Below are 15,212 nucleotides of genomic sequence, written 5' to 3'. Positions count from 1 at the left end.
TGCTTCATTTACTTTATTATTTTATGACAACATGATAGGATGGAAGTATGTGATCATCCATTGCTGATTTGTTTTTAGATATTGCCAGTTTCCTGACTTTTATGCTTCTACAATGGCTTAACCTGTTGAGATGATCTGTCATCAGCATGTAGTTTGGCATTTCTCACTTCGGTAGTTACATACTTGTCCCAGATCATTGCTTTACTAAATAATGAAAGCATGCGGTAAGTATAAGAGTCAGGGAATTAGTGTCTGCCTTTACTGGCCTCTTTAAAGAAATACATTTCTATCTACTGTTTGTTACCACACATCTTCTTTAAAAGCTATCTCCTAGAATAAAATCAGCTTGTACAGGAGGTTTAGACGTCATCATATGGTTAACCCAAATTAAACCAATTATGTACGTTATATGTATTTTTCCAGAACTTCATGTTCTACCTGCAGGACCACTATGCCTATATTGGGAGTGGTAAGCCAGATATGTGTCTAGGGTATGGCAGACATGGCATGTGCCCCAGGCACCACACTACCAGGAGTGCAGCTGTCACTTATGTGACTGAATGGGATGGGGCCTGGGGACAGGACGCCACTATGTACTGACTAACAGGAGGTCTATCTGTAACTGGGATCTGTTGTATTTTACTCGGGAAATTCTTCCCTGTTATGTTATTTGGGGTGTATGCCTCATTTTATTTTAGGGACATATGGTCTTATAGTTATTGTTAGGACATTTAATTGCTAATGTTTATATTTCACTATATGTATCTCCTATTGGCCCAATTAATTATTACTGGCCATGTCCCATCTAAGCCATGCCCACTTCACACTTCTTACATTTACACACACTGTTTCCACACACCCTTCCCTAGGGGTGCAGTCTTAGTGTTTGTCATAGGTGCTACTTTCCTATATATGTGACTGGATCCTGGGAGCTTGTATATAAAAGTAGTGATCAGCTGATCATCATAAAAGTGCCATTATATTTGCAGACATAATAGCAATTTTCAGATCGCCATGTTTATAAAAGTGGTCATCTGTTGAAAAAACGACCTCTTTATAGCAGGTTCACCACATTGATCACCAGAAATGTGTCATTTAATGCCACTTTAGTTCCATTTGTCATATGTTGTATTTATTATTATATTATTCAAATGAAAAACATACTTTTATAAATAATCACCATAAGACAATCTGTATTTAGGCCATTAGGTCTAATATTTAGGTCTTAAAAATGAATATCGACTTTTGTTGAAATTATCTTCTCTAGGTTTGCTCTACATATTGCAGGAACTTAAGAAAACAACTCCTGGTTCTCACTTACTTCTGATATATATTTAGGCATGGGCCATTTTAGTTAAACAGGACCCTGGGCAAAATGAATGTGGGACTCCTCCTTATATTTTTAACTGCACAGCATTGTCACAGTAAACATGTTACCTCTACAGTCCTTGACCTATGGGTCCCCTACGGAGATTGGGGCCCTGGGAAATTGCCCAGTTTGAGCCCATGGATGCACCAGCCCTGTATTTAGGGCTTATTAATACCAAAAGCAGTACTGAGCAATTCTTAGCATTCCTTCTTCATCTGTAGAAGTGCCAGAATCTTATGTTGACTTTAGTTATCAAAAACTAGTGACCAGACAAACTTGACTTCCAATTGTTGCTGGAAAATGGATATTTAGAATTATGCTGTGCAGCAAAGTGAGCACTAGTCTATAACCTCCCTGGTGGTGCATTTCTGTCTGGAATTATGAGTCAAAAGCAGTACATTTTTTTCAAGAATTTTAGGCCTCCAATTCTTAAGTCATATCTCACCAAAATATGTCAGAATAAAAGCCTGGTAGACACTCTGCATATAAATAAATGACTAGAACACAAATTTGTTGGATTAATTACACTTATGAATAAACTTAAAAAAAATGTTAAACTGTACAAATAAGGCAGGCAGAGAGTAGTCAAAATCCAGGCAAAAATCAGTAACAGCAAGGCTGAAGCACTTAGCTCAGAAACAGTTAGGAACCAATGGCTATATTGTCATCCTGTGCTTGCAAATGAGCTATCTGCCATGGCAGTCAGGTGACACAGAGGAGAGATCAAATTACAACTTGTGATTAGAGACAAATGAGGAATTAGACACGCTAAACTCTACATACCATGCAGGCTGCATATATATATATATATATTGTATACAGTAAATATATGTAACACATACAACATACAGATGTTGTTCACATTATGTCATGGATATTATACACTTGCAGGAGCAGCTCTCCACAGCCTGATGTCTGATCAATGCCTGCATTGAGGGCACATCTCATACCTATACACAGCTGGGGTGGGCAATATATATATATATATATATATATATATATATATATATATATATATATATATATATACATACATACATACATACATACATACATACATACATACATACATACATACATACATACATATTTCACATGCACATCTCACAGTTTTTTTTCCGTCTGCCCTGGCTCATCTTCAGGGCCACTTCAAAAATTTGGACCGCCCCCCAGTGACGTCATGCCGCAACGCCGCATTGATTGGCCGTCGGGTCCCCGGAGCAAGAGCTGGGCTATGGGGTTCCTGGCGGCTGGCGAAAGATGCAGACAGGCTGGGAGAACCAGGGAGGCATACTGGAGTCTCGCTGCGCAGCAGCAATCGTGTGCAGGACTCCATAACAGTAAGAAACCAAGGCAATTCCCTACCCTGACCTGAGCTCGGGTTAACCGCTCGCAGCTCATTTTTCCTACCCCGAGCTCAGGTCAGGGTTACCGCCAGGGAGGATAAACTGAACAGTGTACTGTTGCCCAAGTTGTAAAGAAGTTCAACCAATTTGAACTTCCTGAAATTTTGAAAGTAGAGATAAACTTAGAGTACTTTGGGAAAGTCTTTCATAAAGCTGGGCTGGACTTCTTTTTTCTCATGTGTTTTGCCTCTGTTGGCCATTTCTAGATGTTTACATAGCAGAATACCTTAAGGGGTGAGGTTTCTAGATCTTCTCAAAGGAGTCGCAAGACTTTGTGGCTTTTATTCAATTCACTTTTTTTTTTTAATATTTTCACAGCTAATCAATAAAATGCCTATTAAGCCTGCAGAAAACGAGAATACTTAGAATAATTTTGACAGTATGTTTTCACCTACTTTTTGGTAGTTCTTAAATTGGAGAATGCTGAAAAGTGATTTTGAACGGAAGATAAAAAATGATCTCCTAGGAGAAAACCTAGGAGAAAAGGTAAATTGAATAAAGGCCTGTAACTCAAATATCGAGGAACCATTTTTCTTTTTTTTTTCCAAGGCTTTAATTGATATACTGTACCATGTGTATGCAAAGTGGAACACATGCTGCTTCCAGGGCCGTAATTAGCCACACTATAAATATTTGTCTAAGCAGCAGGGACCTGTATGAAGGGATCTAAAGCTTCTGGAATGCACTAGAATGATTTGCAAATGAGTTGATTTCAAGTTTTGCAAATGTTGTGTATTAGAAAAATATTTATATTATCGTTTATTACACTAGCAATACTAATGCAGGAAGGTTATCCTAAAATGGGTACAGTAGGTCACTGGGGCTTGTGTCTGTAGAAGACTAATGGCAGCTATTATGTACAATTGCATAGAATACACAGACTTGCATAGAACAGATTGATTGATTTTAATTTTTTTTTAGTGTAAATGAATTTCAAAGGTGACAGAAGCAGGATAGTCACACAATTCATAACATTCCATACAGTAACAGCATCTAAGAACCACTGGCTGTGTTCTAAACAAGAAGGATATTCTGGGCTCAGACGTACCTCAGTCACATCAGACTATAGAAGTCACAGCTTGTACCCTCTGGGCTCCATTTATAGCCGTTGGAGTCTGGCAGCAGCTGTGAACTGTGCTTTGCCATGCCTTGTTAACACTAATTCAACATATTTCAAATGAAACTTCAGTTCTTCGGTATTGTGTACAAAAACAATTTCTGCTGCATGTCAACTGTACACATAGAAAGGATTAAACTAGACGTCATTGTAGTTGCTGGTGCACTTTTGTCAAGGACCTGTTTATAAAAAGAAGCAGCCATTCAATTATAGATCATCTTTTCTTTGAACACCTCTAAATATCTTCTTTATGATTAACATATTTTGTAAAGTTTTTAATTACCTTTAATGCCAACCTGAAGTAAAAAAAAGCGTATAATATAATGAATTGTATGTGTAATGCGGATAATGAAAAGAACATTAGTAGCAGTGTAAAGAGTTTATACTCAAACTGAGGCCATGGATCAGCACTTTTAAAGTGGTAATCCACTTCAGTGTTGGCAAATGGATATTTGAGAAATCTTGTAATTATATCATATACAAAATGGTGATCACTTTTTTATGATCATGTTGATCTCCCTTTTATAAATGCATTGGTTGTAGAAGTAAATGCTGCCCAAGTGCCGAAAATTACAAAAGTAATCAGCACTGATCCATTATAAATGTGGTGACTGGTGAGTAGCAGATGTACCAGCGCTTTTCTACAGATCTGCTGATTGCTGTGCTCATAAAGAAGCCCAGAGATGTTCCTATTAGACATGTTAGTGGACTTCTTCGTATTCTGTTGCTATGCCAAACGCCATAACCAGTGTCATTCTTAAATTAAAGAAGAATTCAAGAAAATGGCAAGAATGTTGACCATCTCTTGATTAGAGATAGTCAATGAGATGCAAATTATTGTGAATTGATGCAGAGTCATGTAAATTCTGTATGCACATTAATGTAACTGTATGTATGACAATGGGTCAATCGAATTCCACTTTGGTGGGGTTTGATTGGTCCATTTCTAGCTGCCCACCTTTTTCATTTAGAATTTGTATAATCCTGTATCAACTTGGAATTATTTGCATTATTTGCATACCATTGGCCATCCCTACTCTTGAGTTAATATGATAAATGATACAATTCCAAACTGTCTTTAGTCCTCTATTGTAGTGTGTTCTCTAATTTTCAGAAAACAACCTGTCATAGTATTGACCAACACTTTGTCAAGAATGTAATCAAACTTTTGTTTTTCTCTGACTGACCTTTAGCTTGATAGGTTAGCCGGCCTAACCTTACCTAGCCTAATTAACTGACGGCCTCCACCTTTGTAGAAAAAAATATATATTTTCTTGTATATTGGCAGCTCAGCTGAGGTCAAGGGTGATCTTCGGAAGTCAATATTTTCTAATGGAAGAGTCACTGTGCTAAAATGTAAATTAAAAACAAAAAGTCGTACTTACACAGTGAAACATGCTGTCTATACATGTGTGTGTGTGTGTGTCTGCAGGAGTCCTGCAATCAGCGTGGCCATCAGGAATTTTTAGGCCCCATACTGGGAAAAACTACTGGGCCTCCCTCACTCTCCTTCCCCCTAATATTTAAGGTGAACCCCCATATATAAGGTGATCACTGGCGAACAGAAAAGTGCTGTGACACATATAATGCTATAGGATTACTCTCACTGCAGCGCTTGCAATTTGAGAAAATCGCGAACGTGCTGCATGCAGCCTTTTCTGTGATTGCAATGCGATTCGCATTCACTAATATGAGAATGGCAAACCACAAGCATGACAAAATCACAAAAAATCACAATGCAAAAGTAGCCAGCCGAGGCGAACACAGCCACATTCACTGACAGTCTGTACATCCTGTGACAGATATGCAGCTGGGGCCCATGTCTGTGGCATTGTTCACCCGGTCCCCAGATTCACTTGGGCCCCATACTGTGGTCCCTCCTGTGATGCCCTGAAGGCAGCCCTGCCTGCAATGTCAGGATATGTGTGTGCTAGATTGTGACACAAAATGTTCAAAAATTATCATTTTGGGCATAGGAAATTTAGAATGTATATGTGCCATACTACTTCTGCTAGCAACAAAGTGCCTTGTTGGGTGCAGCGGAAATAAATGGTGATAACAGTGGTTTAAGGAAATGTCTGCTCTGTTCTGTAACTGCTCAACATCATAAGATTTTATAATAGGGTACACACTGTTAATGGAATGTAGTGTGTTGGTTGTAACTTAATGTGAGAGAATGTGTTGTGATGAGGAGTGGAACAGTGTAATGTGGGAGGCTGCATTTTGATATAGTTGGAAAACTTGGATGCACACTAGCCGTGCTATTAGCTGATCAGCTATTAAATAGCCAAGATCTCAATGGGCATCAAATATCTATTTTTCAGATATGTCAGGGGGACAGGGTTAAGGTTAGGCATTATAGGCATATATTTAGGATGGTTATTTTAGGGGATAGGAAAGGAGGAGAAGAAAGTTAATAGTCAAGATAAGGCGCATTAGGCATTTAGGAAGAGTATTGCTTTGGGAGATTTGGTTAGGACTAGGTGTAAGGAAAATATTCACTGTAGCATATGGGGTTACAAAGGGGGTGTGGGGAAGGTTAGGACTAGTTATTAGGTAGTAAAAGGGCTTTGTGGATAGTAGATTGATCAGCAAGCAGGCTGAAAAAAAAAGACATAACTACTTTCTTAAAGAGACACTGAAGCGAAAAAAAAATGATGATATTATGATTTGTACGTGTAGTACAGCTAAGAAATAAAACATTAAGATCAGATACATCAGTCTAATTGTTTCTAGTACAGGAAGAGTTAAGAAACTCCAGTTGTTATCTCTATGCAAAAAAAACATTAAGCTCTACGATTCAAAGTCGTGGAGAGGGCTGTTATCTGACTTTTATTATCTCAACTGTTTTCTTTTTCTCTGCCAGAGGAGAGGTCATTAGTTCACAGACTGCGCTGAAAGAATCATTTTGAATGCTGAGTGTTGTGTAATCTGCACATATTATAGAATGATGCAATGTTAGAAAAAACACTATATACCTGAAAATAAAAATATGAGAATATTTTCTTTGCTGCTAATCTTCAAATAATTATTCATAGTACACAAGCAATTCATTATATCATATTTTTTTCGCTTCAGTGTCTCTTTAAGGCCAGTTGTAGAATATTGGTAACAGAACAGCAGGGTGGCGTAGTGGTTAGCAAACAGAACAGCATGGTGGGCAGTATGGTGGCGTAGTGGTTAGCGCTCTTGCCTTGCAGCGCTGGGTCTCCAGATAAAATCCCAGCAAGGTCAACATTTGAAAGGAGCTTGTATGCTCTCCTGTGTCTGCGTGTGTTTCCTCTGGGCACGCTGGTTTTCTCCCACATCCCAAAAACATACAGATAAGTTAATTGGCTTCCCCCTAAATTGGCCCTAGACAATGATACATACACTACACCATACACACATAGATGTGACTATGGTAGGGATTAGATTGTGAGCCCCTCTGAGGGACAGTTATTGACCAAACAATGGCCTCAATTCACTAAGCTTATCTCCTGTCTTTAATAACTCTTCTGAGCTGTTTCTACAGTTATCACCATGGTGATATAATTGTGATAACTGTAGAAACAGCTCAGAAGAGTTATTAAAGGCAGGAGATAAACTTAGTGAATTGAGGCCAATATATACTCTGTACAGCGCTGCGCAATATGTCGGCACTACATAAATCACCAACCTACTGGCATCACCTGTGCCTAAATTAATATGGGCCTCTATTAAATGCATGCAGTTTTGGAGATTAATGGCTTCTTATTGCCTAAAATAGTGTACAGTACATTAAAAAAAAATAATAATACAAAAAAAATAATAGGCATTTTAGATAAGTGAAGATTTCTATTAATTTATGCAAGATTGCCTTGATCACAGCCTGTAATGGCTTGAAAAATACAGTATGCTGTCAATCAATACTGAATTTTGTCTTAAAGCTTCTTTTGTTTGTCCTACATCTACTGCTTACCTGCTTTTTCATAAAATAGCTTATCAATATGTGTTACTAAGGTACAGCCTGTGAAAAGCAAGCCTTTAATGCACTATTAATAGAACTCTGGCTGGGTATAGATTTCTGTCCACCCCACACTAACAAAAATTGCTTATGGCATATGATGATGGATGCTTATTTCTTTCCACTTAGTTCCGAGTAACACAGCCAGATCTGAAATATTGAAAACAGGTTTATGGATACTGATGTTCCAATAGAGACAGATTGGAAACATTTCCTGAGTTTCAGTTATTTTGAACTCACTCCACTGCTGTTATTAATATATCAGTGATTAAAACAGGGTCATGAGGACAAGCATGTTGTGTTTCCAGTCATGTGCTTTGCTTTTATATCAGAAGACCACTATATTAAGAAGGAAACATTAGTGATGACTGCATTGCAGATGCATTCTGGGACAGTTAAAGTGGTACTGTATCACTCCATATACTATTGTGCTAAACAGATCAGCCCACATACTATGCATACTACTATATACTACATCTATGCTTACCTTGGGGAATCTTCAGTGATCAGTGATCTACAATAAAACTGCCATGTGCTGGCAGCAGAGGCCAATTATACCAGTAATTCCAGCAGTATGGTGTTTTGTTTTGTTTTTTGCCATTAGAGCAACGGGCAATAAACCGGACTGACATGGCGCATTGAGCAGGACAGATGGTGGACTACCTGACAAGGTGGAGTGCCTGAAAGGCAACAGGCTTGTTGAACTGACTGGCAGGTTTCAGACTGAACAGGCAAGGATTTCCTGAAGGAATGAACGGGCAGGGACAGACTGACTACAGACTGAACTAGCAAGGAAGGACTGACACACTGACTGTGGCCTGGAAGGGATGGACTGAGATGCCGGACAGAGTGGAACCACACTACGACTGATTTAATCATGCAGCATGGAGTGCAGTTTGGCCAGGATTTAATTACCCTAATCTTCGTGCCAGTGCTGTGACTCCACCTCTCCACTGCTCCCCTCCCCCAGACCAAGAAGAGGCTTGGGGTGCTGTACGCATACCCAGCGAGTGCACTAGGAGAGGAGGTAGAGGGATGGCGCTGGAGGATGCCATGGGACTTTCTGAGTTGGTCACTGTAACATGGTAAGTATTAGATGAACGAGTGTATGGTCTCCTGATGCTTGATACCAGTTGTTTTGCATGCAAAGCACATCCAGATCATGCTGCTGGACTACGGATCTCGTTCTGAGCTGCGGTTTTTGCAAATGTGCAGAGAAACTTTAACCATTGCAGAATAAACTTCAACTATTGAAATATCCCCAGAAATTTATAACACAAATAGAGATGATCAGAAAAGCCAATGTCCTATTCCATTGGAATTCTGCCTTCCAACAATTGCCTTCCTGATTTTCGTGATATTCCGTTAAAATCTGGATTTCCGATTTCGGACATTCTGATTTCTGCAGAAAAGTGTTTTTTGCTGTTTTTGTTAACGAAGTTTGGCGATTTACAAAATAAACATTTTCAAGCATCTTTAATGCAGTATTCCTCAGAAATCAGATTTCTGCATACTAAGTTCCTCTGCGGAAGCCAGATACTGAGTTCCTCTGCGGAAGTCCGAATTCTGCGGAATTCAGAAGCTCATCCCCAAACAGAAACATAATAAATAGTTACAAAGAAAGTGATACATTAAAAACTCTTTATAATAAAACATTACATATGTTTAGGCACTGAAACATATGAAAGACAAAAGTTAGCAGTAGGGTACTGTACCATGTTAGCCATCAGTAAATGCAAAAAGTTTTGAATAAGGATGATACCATTTATTGGCTAACTTGAAAGAATAAGAGTAAGCAAGCTTTCGGCTGTATAGCCTTCATCAGGATTGAAGCCTGACTGACGAAGGCTATACAGCTTAAAGCTTGCTTACTCTTATTCTTTCAAGTTAGCCAATAAATGGTATCATCCTGATTGAAAACTTCTTGCTAAAGACAAAAGTTGTACTATATTTAGTACTTAATTTTAAAACGCATATAAAGCTATCTGTAGAGATGCACAAAAGGAGTTTGTAATTAGTGTTGGGCGAACAGTGTTCGCCACTGTTCGGGTTCTGCAGAACATCACCCTGTTCGGGTGATGTTCGAGTTCGGCCGAACACCTGATGGTGTTCGGCCTTTTAAGTTCGGGTTCGCCCCGAACTTCTGTATGCCCCCGAACAGGGCCGAACAGGGCCCCTGTTCGGGCGAACAGGGCCCTGTTCGGCCGAACAGGCCGCAATACGGCCCCCCTATGGGGTCGCAGGCATAAGGGGGGAGCATGCCCCGATTGCGGGGGGGGTCGGAAATTCCCCCCACCCCCTCCGCTAGCGCTCCCCCCTCTGCCCGCTTCCCCATAAAAAAAGTTTAAATCAAGTTCAATAGTAGTGTACCTGGGCTGGTGGCATTGGCTGGCAGTGGAGTGAGGAGGAGGAGGAGTCCGAGTAGCAGAGTGACGTTGAGGCCGGGCAGCGGGCGGTTCAGCGCTAGTACCCTTGTGGTACTTCCGCCCTTTCTCTGACCTCACGTCCTCTGCATACGAGGGTACGCATCACGCGTACCCTCGTATGCGTCATCACGCAGAGGACGTGAGGTCAGAGAAAGGGCGGAAGTACCACAAGGGTACTAGCGCTGAACCGCCCGCTGCCCGGCCTCAACGTCACTCTGCTATTCGGACTCCTCCTCCTCCTCACTCCACTGCCAGCCAATGCCACCAGCCCAGGTACTATTGAACTTGATTTAAACTTTTTGTATGGGGAAGCGGGCAGAGGGGGGAGCGCTAGCGGAGGGGGTGGGGGGAATTTCCGACCCCCCCCGCGACCGGGGCATGCTCCCCCCTTATGCCTGCGACCCCATAGGGCCCCCAAAATGGGCATGTTCGGGGGTCCCATTGACTCCCATTGAGTTCGGCGTTCGGGCCGAACATGCCGAACATCTGGCCCATGTTCGGCCTGTTCGGCCCGAACCCGAACATCCAGGTGTTCGCCCAACACTATTTGTAATGTGAAACAGTTAAATAATGTACTGTATACAAAGTAAAGTCCTTGCAGTTTTAAAATTGGGCTCTATGGGATATAAAATATGTGGGTCAAGAAGGGTTAACATCATTAACCATCGATGAGTGAAGTCATTTCGGATCAGTTTTTGTGTGTTGTGTTTTGTCAGCTGTGAATGATGGTGTTTCTTTAAACTTCAAATACACAAAGGATTTCACAGCTGTACACCTTTCATTACACCGTATGGAAAAGCCTTCAAATGTCTTAGAGGAAATGAGGGTTAACGTGCAGTAATTCCGCGATAAATGTGTGCCATTTAAGATCAAGAAACATCTAAAACATCTGTAGTTGTGAAGTCACGTAAAAATGCTTGGCTGTGGTCTACATCAGGAGCAGCCAATACTGTACCTCTAAATAATTGTGAAAATACATTATATCAAAGGAAACAAAGAAGATGTTATTAAGATTGTTTAATGTACAGATTACTACAGCGTGTTTTTTTAGTATGGGGGAAAAGCAATGGGCAAAGTTAAGCAACGATTTACACTAAAACTGGTTACACACTATAAAGCACATCACAATAAGTAATTTTGTATTACTTTGAAACAAAAAAAAATTAGCTAAATAAATATTTTGGAATTGCACAACAACATAATTGTTGTTAAATTGTGCACATAGCAAGTATTACTCTTTTCATAACACCAGGCATACACAATCATGGGTGATTTTATGTCCATCAATGGCTCATTCAATTTTGTATGCTTGACTGTAAATGCCACACTGGAAGCTGCTATTATAAGGCAGAACTACTGGAATACCTAAAAGTGAAGAGTGTTGAGCAAAAATGAAGAAAGAAAGACATCTTTAATCTCTAGTAATCTAGGGAGGGGTAAAGATTTAGTCTATCAAATCTTGTATAGAAATACATGTCTCCTCTCTTAAAGGACAAGTGAGGTGAATGAAATAAATCTATCTTTACATACCTGGGGCTTCTTGTAGCGCCTACAAGACACGTGTGTCCCTTGTCTCCCGCTGGCAGCCACTATCGGGCATGCTTTTGCGCATGGCGTGGGGGCATGTGCAGAAGATACCAGTCCATTGGTGATACTTCAGAGGCTGTCAGCAGGAGATGGGAGAAGACTGCAGCAGCAGCGAGGGACACGCGTGCCTTCTAGGGGCAGGAAGAAGCCCCAGGATAGTAAAGATAGATTTTTAATTTGCTTCATTTGACCTTTAAAAGATTTGCGTGCAAATGTTTTGCTTATACTGAAATTATTTGCTCATAGTATGGCTACCATGTTTTGCTTTGTATGCACTATGTATAATATAATATACCTGACCCAAGGTAAAGCTGCCTAAGGTAAGTGCGGAAGCAGGGCCGCCTTCAGAAATTTCTGGGCCCCTTACTGGGCAAACTAACTGGGCCCCCACTTCACCCCATGCCAAAACAATCTGCAGGGCCTGAACACAGCCAGGTGACACACAGCAGACAGGGGGACACACAGAAGCATCAGACATGAGAATGAGAATGGGGGAATTCAGGAGACAGGGGTACACACAGGAGGCATGGGGACACACAGGGGACATAAGATGGGGGAGACACAGGAGGCAGGGCGACAGGAGGCAGGGGTACACACAGGAAGTGGGGGGGGGGCACACAGGGGATAGGAGAAAGGGGGACACACAGGAGACAAGGGTGTACACAGGAGGCAGGGTGACAGGAGACAGGGAACACACAGGAGACAGGGAGACAAGAAATGGGTGGGCAGGGGAACACAGAGGAGAGAGGGGAACACACAGAAGGGCAGGGAGACAAGAGACAGGAGGGCATGGGAACATACAGGAGAACAGGGGGACAAACAGAAGGCAGTGAGACAAGAGGCAGGAGGGCAGTGGAACACACAGGAGACAGGGAGACAAGAGGCAGGAGGGCAGATGAATCCACACAGGAGGGCAGAGGAATCCACACAGGAGGGCAAGGGAACACACAGGAGGGCAGGGGAACACACAGGAGGGCAGGGGAACACAGGAGAAAGGGAGACAGGTGAACACACAGGAGGGCAGGGGGAACATAGGAGACAGGTGAACCACACAGGAGGGCAGGGGGAACACAGGAGACAGGAAGACAGGAGAGCAGGGGAACACACAGGAGGGTGGGGGAAACACACAGAAAGGCATGGGAACCAACGGGTGGGCAGAGGAGCAAAGGTGAAGAGAGACAGGAGGGCAGGAGAACACAGGAGGCAGGGAGACAAGAGAGCGGGGTAATACACAGGAGGGCAAGGAAACACACAGGAGAGAAGGGGAACACACCGGAAGGCAGGGGAACACACAGGAAGCAGGTAGACAAGAGACATGAGGGCAGGGGCAAACAGGAGGCAGGTAGACAAGAGACAGGAGGGCAGGGGAACACAGGAGGCAGGGAGACAAGAGACAGGAGGGCAGGGGAACACAGGAGACAGGAGGGCAGGGGAACACAGGAGGCAGGGAGACAGGACACAGGAGGCAGGGAGACAAGAGACAGGAGGTCAGGGGAACACAGGAGACAGGAGGTCAGGGGAACACAAGAGACAGGTGGCCAGGGGAACACAGGAGGGCAGGGGAACACAGGAGGCAGGGGAACACAGGAGACAGGAGGGCAGGGGGACACAGGAGAAAGGGAGACAGGACACAGGCGGCAGGGAGACAAGAGACCGGAGGGCAGGGGAACACAGGAGGCAGGGAGACGAGACAGAAGGGCAGGAGAACACAGGAGGCAGGGAGACAGGAGGGCAGGGGGAACACACAGGTCAAAGCAGTACTAAATCACCAAAATCTTTGCTTTTAGCAAGCAGTGGCAGTATCCCCTCTTCCTTCCTGCTGGTGCTCCAGTGCACTGCTCCATGGGAGGCTGTCCATGCCAGGCAGTTGGCTCCCCAGCTCCAGGCCCCCTTCCTGTTTCTTCTCTGGGCTCTTTGTAAAAGGGGCGGAGCTACACGGAGCTCAGCCAGACAGAGTCCCGCAGCACAGTGATGATGCGATAAGCATCATCAGCCGGGGCTCTGAGTGCTGCGTGTATGTGCACTGTCTCCAGCATGCAGAGACAGAGAGGGGGGCCAGAGCACTATTGTTGGCAGCAGCTGCCTGGGGCCCGGTGTGTGTGCCACTGTTCATCAGGCCCTAGATTCACTGGGCCCGGTAGGGCCCTCCCCTCAACGATGCCCTATTGGCGGCCCTGCGCGGAAGTATGTTCATGCTAGATCTATATACCTTTGTGCGTTGTCTGACACTGATAAGACAGATATGAGGACAGGAAGAGGCAGTCTTGCAGTGATGTTCCTGCTGATCACCATCCCATTCCTTCCTGCTGCTTTCAGGGGTAACGGAAAAAGGAACAGCCATACTACCCCAAGGAAAAAACAAAAACAAACACATATATAAGTAGATAAATACTTGTTCTACTTACATTTGTATTGTACTGTCCGTGTTTTCATTTCAGTACATCTTATATAGTACAGTAAATAAAGATAAAACTGTTCCAGGCATTTTCCATCTTTGCTGCCTCTTACCGAAGCAAATCCTGATGTAATTTCCTCCTTGTAATTTCCTTGCTGTGGGCTGGAGGAGGATCAGAGAAACCTTAGGATCATCCAGAGGCTTCCTTTTTTTGAGATAAGATTTTTTGCCTCCCACAGGGCTGCTTTAAAATACATTTTTACAGCTTCTTAGTGTTTCACTGTTGTTTTTAAATATTAACCACTCTGCAAACGCCTAACACTGATCGGCGGCCACAGAGTGGCTTCCTTGTTCCTCAACGACGCCAACAGGTGTCATCTCGCTAGAGGCAATATTTGCAGGAAACGAGCTCTCGCTCGAGCGTGCATTCCCTGCAGTGTATGCAGCAGGGTGGAGAGATCAATAAATAAAATAAATAGTTTTTTTTATCGTTTTTTTGTTATTAATAAAAAAACCCCAAAAACTAAAGATCACAGCAGCAATCAGAGACCACCAAAAGAAAGCTCTATTAGTGAGAAGAAAAGGAGGTAAAATTCATTTGGGTAGTAAGTTGTATAACCAAGCAATAAACCGTTAAAGTTGTGAAGTGCTGAATTGTAAAAAAATTGCCTGGTCACTAGGGTAGTATAAACCTCTGGTCCTCAAGAGGTTAATAAAAATAAGAAAATAAGCTGCAGTATGGTAAATTGTAGGGAAGATGGCTTTTTAAGGGCCTGTTTGGGCTCTGAAAAACTGTTTTAGGGCTCATTTCCATATAGTGCGCTTTCAGGCGTGCTTATGGAAATGCAATCGCAGGGACATCAGGCAGTGCATAGACTGCACTCTGATGTTTCCATTCATCTCTGATGTTTCCATTCATGCGCGACG

The 15,212-nt window shown here is 42.5% G+C and overlaps 1 protein-coding gene across 12 annotated transcripts in view; it reads left to right on the top strand.

The window, feature by feature from the left end:
• Window positions 1-15,212, top strand: part of NTRK3 (neurotrophic receptor tyrosine kinase 3) — a 977,566-nt gene that overhangs the window by 703,609 nt on the left and 258,745 nt on the right. The window lies entirely within an intron of this gene.

This window comes from Hyperolius riggenbachi, chromosome 3 (genome assembly GCF_040937935.1).
Source record: "Hyperolius riggenbachi isolate aHypRig1 chromosome 3, aHypRig1.pri, whole genome shotgun sequence".
Taxonomy (NCBI): Eukaryota; Metazoa; Chordata; class Amphibia; order Anura; family Hyperoliidae; genus Hyperolius; species Hyperolius riggenbachi.
Note: the sequence above shows the minus strand (reverse complement) of the source record. Positions and strands in the feature narration are given on the sequence as shown.